The sequence below is a fragment of the Triticum urartu genome, unplaced genomic scaffold (genome assembly GCF_003073215.2).
Source record: "Triticum urartu cultivar G1812 unplaced genomic scaffold, Tu2.1 TuUngrouped_contig_9806, whole genome shotgun sequence".
Taxonomy (NCBI): Eukaryota; Viridiplantae; Streptophyta; class Magnoliopsida; order Poales; family Poaceae; genus Triticum; species Triticum urartu.
In genome coordinates, this window is record NW_024120886.1 from 1 (window position 1) to 8,053 (window position 8,053).

An 8,053-nucleotide genomic window follows, 5' to 3' on the forward strand; every position below is an offset into this window, starting at 1 on the left:
GATTTGGATCACGACGAGTACGACTCCATCAACCCCGTTCACTTGAACGCTTCCGCGTAGCGATCTACAAGGGTATGTAGATGCACTCTCCTTCCCTCGTTGGTAGACTTCTCCATAGATTGATCTTGGTGAAGCATAGAAAATTTTGAATTTCTGCTACGTTCCCCAACACTAGCATACGTGAAAATCAATCGAAGTGGAACGAAACAAAGTGGGACGAAAAAAAGAATATTTCCTTCCTTTATTAGTAAGTATAGATTCATCAAAAAAATAGCTAGCATACTTGCCATATCGGTGATTCATAGCTCGTTATTTTCTCAAACATGCATGAGAGGGTAGAGGTGCACTGGAAGACGTGGCTCAGCATGTAGCACTAGCGGATTCTCTATGAAGAGGTTGTGCTTGGACTCGCTGAGATTGATGGCCGACACCCCAACCGGTTTGGTCCAGGTGAAGCCATGCAGGAGCCTGCCAAAGAGCATGACACTCATGGTTGTTCCTAGTGATGCCGCGATGCATCCTCGCCGTCCGGTGCTGAAGGAGATGAACCGCAATTCGCTCTCGGTAAGCACCACATTGATGTTGTCTCCCATATGGCGCTCTGGCTTGAAGTGGAGCGGGTCATCCCAGACGGTGGGGTTCCGGTAGGGCCAGCCGGCTGAGGATGACGTTGCTACCATTGGGCACGCGGTAGCCCGCAACAATGGTGTCGGCAATCGCGACATGCGGCAAGTTGAAGGGAGCGATTGGGTGGAGGCGAAATGCCTCACGTATGCACGCCTTGAGATAGTTGAGCTGCATGATGTCTGACTCTTGCACCAGTCGCTCGCGACCGACCACCCGGTCCATCTCCTCCACCGCCTTGGCCAGCAATTCTGGGTTGTTCACCATCTCCGCCAGCGCCCACTCCACTGCGTTTGACGGGTTATCTATGGCCGCTAATATTATGCCCTGCATGCATTCCATGGAGATAAATGTAAGTTGTTACAATTTATACCTTTGCATAAGAGAGATTAAATTGAATAATTGGAATTTTAAATACAGTTTAAGTTGAAATCACATCAAAATGGTAGAAAATTACAATAATGCTATGTTTAAACTATTAATTCATAATTTCTTATTCTATTGTTTCCCTTTTCTAACACCTGCGAAATGCGGTATAAGATCTAGTATTTAATAGTGTGAGCTATAATATCTAGTATTTAATAGTGTGAGCTATTACCTTTTCTCATGGATGACGTATTAGTACCATTTAGGACTATGAGGCAATTGGTCACAAAATTCAATCTAGTCCCTTGAACCATCTTAAAATTTCTCATTAATTAATATTTTGCTTACCTTGGACTGTGCTTTGACCTCATCGATGTTGAGCAACGGCTTGCCGTCACCGTCGGCAAGCGTGATGAGAACGTCAAGGAAGTCCTGGACCCCGTCCTGCCTCTCGCCGCTGTTCCACTGCCTCCAACGCTCTTCGATGACCACGTCATGCAGTCTATCCACTTTTGTGTTGGCCTCCTTAATAATTTTCTTGTGGCCGTCGAGATCTAGGCCAAGTAGACACGGGAGGTAGTCACTGACGCAGAACGCGAAGGTGAACCCTAGGAGGGCAAAGGAAGCGTCCATGTGCTCCACCTCCATCGGCCCGGCCCGCCGTCCGGCTGAGGCTCCCCGAAGTACCGTTGGCCGAAGACAAGCCGACGGATAACGTTGCGGCAGTAATGTCGCGCGATGTGCCTGACATTGACGTTGGCTAGTCCCGATGTTGAAGATGACGACCCCCCGACGGTGAGGTTGTAGATGTAGCGCGTCAAGTTGTCAGCTTCGTCGGCGCGCTTGTCGTGGAGCCACTTGTGACGGGAGGGGCAGATGATCTCAGAGGTGAGCACCTTGCGCATCTTCATCCACTGGTCGCCGAACGGCGAGAGCACGGCGTCCTTGTACCCGCTGCTGATGGTGCCGGAGGCGAAGGTGAGTGGGCGAGACGAGAAGTTTTTGTCCTGCTTCTTGAGCACCTCCCTTGCGATCTTGGGACATGTGATTGGGATGACGTGGACGCTGCCGAGGCGGAAGCAGGCGATGTCAGTGCCCATATCCTTCATCACGCGATGGATCCAACGGAACGCCGGCTTGTTGAGCACCATCTCGGGCAGGCTACCCACCAGTGGACATGGCCATGGCCCCGGCGGAAGTGGAAGCGGCACCATCTCCGATGAGCACGTGCCACCGCGGACCTTGCTCTTGGTCATGACAAGGTATATGAGCGTTATTATGATGAGCAGTTGGGACACAACAAAGCAGCACCAAGCCAGCATTGTGGAGACTGCTACTTGCTAAGTGTACACAGGCTTGCGAGGTAGCTTTCCTTGTTATCGGTGTGTGGGGAAGCCAACTTTGCTCTCCGTGCTGCTCTGCCCATGAGGGGCGAGACCCGTCTTTATATGTTACCTCGGTCCCAAAAAATTGGGTCAGATTTATTAGATACGAAGGTATCTACATATCTAACACTAAAACATGTCTAGATATATTCCATGGAAAATATTCATTCCTTATGTGTGGATCATTTATCACATGGCATTTCAAATGTATTTACGCTGATACTAATAATAATAACTATATACAGAATGAAAAATCTTCTATTTGTAGACTGTCTTAGATTTATTTAGATACGAAGGCTGATACTAATAATAATAAATTGTCTATCCAAACATAGTCCAAACAGAAAAAGCTTCTACTTATAGATTGTCTTATATTTATCTAGATACGAAGGCTGATATTAATAATAATAATTGTCTATCCAAACGTAACCAAAACAGAAGAAAAATATATTCTATTTATAGTTTGTCTTAGTTTATCTAGATATTAAGGATGATATTAATAATAATGATTGCCTATCCAAACATAATCAAAATAGAACAAAACATCTCCTATTTGTAGATTTTCGAGAGTACTTATCCAAATCTAATCATAATTGTCTTTCCAAAAGTATTTCAGACGCCAGGATGATGGACCATATGGGCAGCTTCCGGTTTGAAGAGATGGTTGGACCATGCATTCGGGATTTAATGAGATGCTATCGAGACCTCCTATTTAGCGCTGTACGCGCCAGCGAACGACGGAGTGCGTACTCCCCGCTCCCCGTGCTGCCTCATGGGCTGGACCATGTCTGTGGAGGGAAAGCAGAAGCATCTTTTTTTCCTTTTTTTAAATTGTTTTCCATTGTAAGACTAATTCGGGATTTCAATAAAGTTACAACTTGTAAAATGTTTGTAAATTCGAAAATTGTTCATGATTTGAAAAAAATGTTCACGAAATGATAAATGCTGACGGAATTAAAAAATGTTCACCAAATTCCAAAACGTTTCTTGAATTCAACAAATGTTCGTGATTTCAAAGGAATGAATATTTTTTGAATTTGATGAACATATTTTGAACATCAATAAAAAAATTGGCATTCTATGAACTTTTTTTTAATTTGATGAACAAAATTTGTAATTCAAGAACATTTTTTGAAAAAATTATGAATAAAATTTGAATTTGATGAACAAATTTGTAATTCAGAAGGCGCGCTAAATTACAGTGCGCGCGAGCAGCCGGCACTTGCAAATATGATTTTCACATATCCATTTGACAATATGATGATGTTTCAAACATTAAATAAATGTGCAAAACAAAGACATATATAGCATTGTTCACTTGCACGGCATAGTTCAAAATCACCCAACCAAGTTCGTGACAAATAAAAGTTTGCACAAACAAATGTGTCGGGGATATACCCCGCGGTATGACCCAGCCGGGCTTGGCGTTTTCATTGGTAACCCGCCGGAGTGGCGACTCACGAGCCTGGCGACTCACGGATGGCCCTAACGGCGGGTCAGATAGATGATAGGCCCAAGGCCTAGAAGGCCGGCTCAAGTTATGGTGTGCCGGTTTAAGAGGAAAGGCATAATAAATATTCTCCTACAAAGGACTAGGACTCCACTTATAATAGGTTAATCCTAATCCTACTAGGAGTAGTCATGTAACCCGGCCCTTTAAGGGCAGGGCTCCCCAAAGAGGGACAAGCGACAAGAAACAATATCTAGGGCTAGACACAAAGGAGGAGCCGGCTTATGCGGCGACATTCTCATGAGCATAATGAGATCTAGCCGCAAACAACATGTAGGGCTATTCCGGATGATGTTTTCCGGGGCCCGAAGCTATCTAAATCATTGTCTTGTGTTGGATGTAAAGACGACATGGAAGAGCTCTGTAGGGCTTGAGCGGAGGTGTGCGACGATACGGACGAAAGTCCTGCACAACAAGAGCCGGTGCTGATGGCGCCTGAGGGTGTCATTTTCCTCCTTGGAGGCGCCACCGAGGTGTGTCGGCATCTTCCTCGGGCTTGGTTGGTAGTGTCTCCGGGCGAAAGCCTAGGTCCGGTTGGATCGGCGTGATGACGACGTCTCCGACGTCGTTCCTCTGTTGGGAGCATCATGTTTTTGAGACACTACTTGGAGGTTCTATATGGCGCTCCTCCGGTGCTCGCCGCTGATTTTGGTGAAGCTCCAGACGCAATGTACGCCATCATTGATAAGTCTAAGACGAAGCTTTTTCTGGGACCGACCGAGTTCCGCCATCTGCCTGCACTCTGCTTCAAGGGTGGATGGTGCGTTGACAAAGAAAGTCTTAGTTGGAGCTGCTGTTGTTGCCGGAGGATACCGGCGTTGGTCAAGTGACGCGGCGGTCACGCTTAGCCTAGGACATGCCCTTTTTGCTTTGTAGTGGTGTTGACTGTGGTGGGTAGCTCGGCAGCTAATAGGGCTGTTGTTTTTCTTTTTCTTTGATCTTCGGATCTTCATATTGTTGTTCTTCCGTTGCTTCCTGCTAAATCGAATCAAGCCAACATTTTGCTGGATCTTTCAAAAAAAAATACAACAGTCACATTTTGGCTAGTGTCTGGCTTTGCTCCCTCCGAAGAATCAGCAAGCTGCACATTAAGGAGATTATATGAATCCACTGTTGGAAGTGATCATACATTTTTTAGAAAATAACAATGTATGGTAAGGAAAGAAGTCTAGCTAGCAACCCAGAAACTTAATAGCGGCTACAGAGTATAGCAAGCATATGAATGATACTGCCTAAGATGTGTCTTTCGAAAAAACAAAAGGTGCTCGATAACTTTGAGCATATAATTAACTAAGATTTAAGCAATAGTAACCAAAGATTGTACACATTACGTCGCCCGTCAACAACAGAAGGCAAACAGATGGGAAAACAAATCATGGGAGAAATGTACAAATGGATGATATCAATCTCTAGTGCTTTATTAATTGAGAGAAGTGCATATTTCAACCCTCAACTCTTGCCCTAGTCTAATTTACAACCCCGAACTCCAATACCATCTAAATTACAACCCTCAACTCTCAAAACCGGCCAGGATTCAACCCTCCCCTCTCTGTTAACCGGTTTTGACCTGGTTGACCGGTTTTGACCAGTCAACAGGTCCAGTCAGCATGCCACATCACTAAAAAATGCAAAATTTCCAAGGAAACAACCTTTAAAAACGAAGAAAATCCAGGAAAAGAAATAAGAAATCCAATTTCCGAAAAACACGGAAAATAAAAAAATGAATTTCCAAAAAAAATCCAGAAAAACCCAAAAACTCAAATTCCAGAAAAAAAATCATTTTTTATTTTCCCTAGCTTTTTTCGCGAACAATTTTTTTCAGAATTTTGCCTTTTTATATTTTTCCCTTGATCTTATAGATTTTTATTTACTTTTTCTTGAAATTTTGAAAAAAATTCTGACATGGCATGCTGATTGGACCCGTTGACTAGTCAAAACTGGTCACCCCAGGTCAAAACCAGTCAACAGGGAGGTGAGGGTTGAATCTTGACCGGTTTTGAGACTTGGGGGTTGTAATTTAGACGGTATTAAAGTTCAGGGTTGTAAATTAGATTAGGGCAAGAGTTCAAGGTTGAAATATGCACTTCTCTCTTATTAATTATCATAGACGAAAGCATGTGAATACCTCTTCAGGACAAGTTTTTTCAGTTGGCCTACTTCTTTTTCAATTAAAAACTGAAAGCTTACGCTGTTTTACTTCCATATCCATGGGTCCAAGCCTGCAAGGTTTAAGAGGGTGCATGGTTTAAGTCATATACCAAGTAGGCACTGCAAAAAATGTTGAGAACTAATAAGGAGAAAGGAGCTTAATTACATGGTGCAGCATCCAGGTGCAGCCCTGAAGGCATGTGAATAAGAAAGCCCAATATCAACCTAGCGCAATGAGCCAGGCTCAGAATCAAGGGTTGCTTGCTGCCCAAATTTCTTCAGCAATGCTGTTACGAAATCAGAAGGTGTGATTCCTTCACTTGACTGGGACCTCACAGATTTTACCAAGGTGGTTGTAATGTCCAGTAGAGCCTCTGCATCCGCTATTTGCTCCCTGGGTCTCTGCACTGCAGTGTGGAATAACATCTCATTTTGTGTTTTATATATAGCATCAATGTTTCAAAACTATAACCAGTAAAATATAGAAGATGATAGACATTTTATTATACGGTAAGGGCGTGTTCCAGTAGGAGAGGGGGATTTGGAATTTAGTTGGATAGAAATCCTTCAGATTCCGTGTAATCTTTAAAAAATCCAAAAACCCTCATCAACACACCTTCAGCAAATATTTTGACATGGCACAGTGAGCTCAAGGCATGCCAATACTCGCCCACGTTTGTCTGGAAATGCAATCTTGCAGACAAACGTCCATTCAATGAGTGCCAAGATGGAAACGTGTTCCACATGAACATGCAAGAACAATCTGCAGTCTATTTATGATGCATACTACAGAGAGATCTAAAATAAAACATGATAGAACTACAAACATGACGTGAAAGTAAACGTATGATCATGCTGCACACTCTACAAGATGCGCCAATGCTACATAAACAGAGGTGCATATCATTTGCTTGATGGTTTACTTCTAGTGATGTCCCCTGGACACCTGTAACTGAATATGCAGGAAAAAGGTAAAGCTCTCCTTTAATGTCAGGTAGAAGCTTACTTACAGGAGGAAATTAACTTCTTCAATTCTTTTGCCTGTTCAATGCAGTTCCCAGCTGCTTTTGCTTTCTGAATGTAGTTCAGGAATAATTTTCGTACCTGTCATTGAATTTGGCAATACAAAAAATAAATTGGATTTGCAGTTTAATATACCAAAAGATATAGTAGTTTTTACAGAGGAATATACGCCAATCTATGTGACATATTTTTTGGAGAAGAGGCATACTTTCTTTACTAAAGATGGTCATAGCAGCCTCCTTTTTCAAGTTTAGACCCTGTGATGCTTTCCTAACTGCCTCTCGTTTATTAACGTTGTGCCATCAACTGACAAAATTGCTTCCTTGACAACCCGCGACATCCTAAAATGGTAAGAAGAATACTGACAACAACAGGCAACAACTTTGTTGAACTAAGCATATCTGGAATTGAACCTAACATTATGTAGTGTGTTAATGAAAGGCACAATAAAAGTATAAAATGCACCACCTTTTCAAACAATTGGCCGCAGATGTCAGTATGAACATCATCAACAATTTCTTAAGGAATGCGGAGACGCACTTGGAATGCCATATAAGCTTTTGTTGCATCCTTACTCTGCTCTCCTTCAGCTACAAACCGTTAAAGGTTATGTTCCTAGCGAAAATCAATTCCTGCTCGTACAACACAAGACCAACAATGTAAAACAAGATGAAGTAAACGAAGTCAGTTGCAACAATATCAGCGCTGAGCTAATGTCTGATGGTGTAGGTGTATAATGAATGATTGTGTACTAATGCATATAGGATATGCATATGACAAGGAGGGGCGGACCGCGCATCTAAGAGAAAGAAAATAGTGAAGAAAATCTGGGAAAGGGGGTTGACCAGGAAGCAAATTGGGCACTCCAGGAGCTGGTACACATGTGGATGGGGTTGGAGATGAAGTTAACGACAAGAACGACCTCGACGAGGATGCCTGCCGCCACTTGGGACGAACCACTCGATCTTGAAGTCGACACCCACCAGAAAGACGTCCA

The 8,053-nt window shown here is 43.3% G+C and overlaps 1 pseudogene; it reads right to left on the reverse strand.

Moving 5' to 3' along the window:
* Window positions 1–317: 317 nt before the first annotated feature.
* On the reverse strand, window positions 318–2,312 carry LOC125532394 (annotated as a pseudogene).
* Between the last annotated feature and the right edge of the window lie 5,741 nt (window positions 2,313–8,053).